Raw genomic sequence first — 206 nt, 5'->3', positions numbered from 1 at the left:
CATTATTTCCACTAATAGCCTGCCCAGAGCCTCCAGCTGGGCGACTCCTCATCCCACCACCCACCATCACCCGGCGTCCCCGTGGGTCATAACGCGATCGTGGCCCGCGTGCCCAAACCAAGCAGAAACCACCTCAAAGTTCCTGGCGACAGTGGCCCGGGATCCCTTCCGCCGGCTCTCAGAGCCCCTGTCACGGTCGCGGAAAA

Source organism: Bison bison, unplaced genomic scaffold (assembly GCF_000754665.1).
Source record: "Bison bison bison isolate TAMUID 2011002044 unplaced genomic scaffold, Bison_UMD1.0 scf7180017864146, whole genome shotgun sequence".
Lineage (NCBI taxonomy): Eukaryota > Metazoa > Chordata > Mammalia > Artiodactyla > Bovidae > Bison > Bison bison.
The sequence above is the reverse complement of the archived record's forward strand: the minus strand, read 5'-3'. Positions refer to the sequence as shown.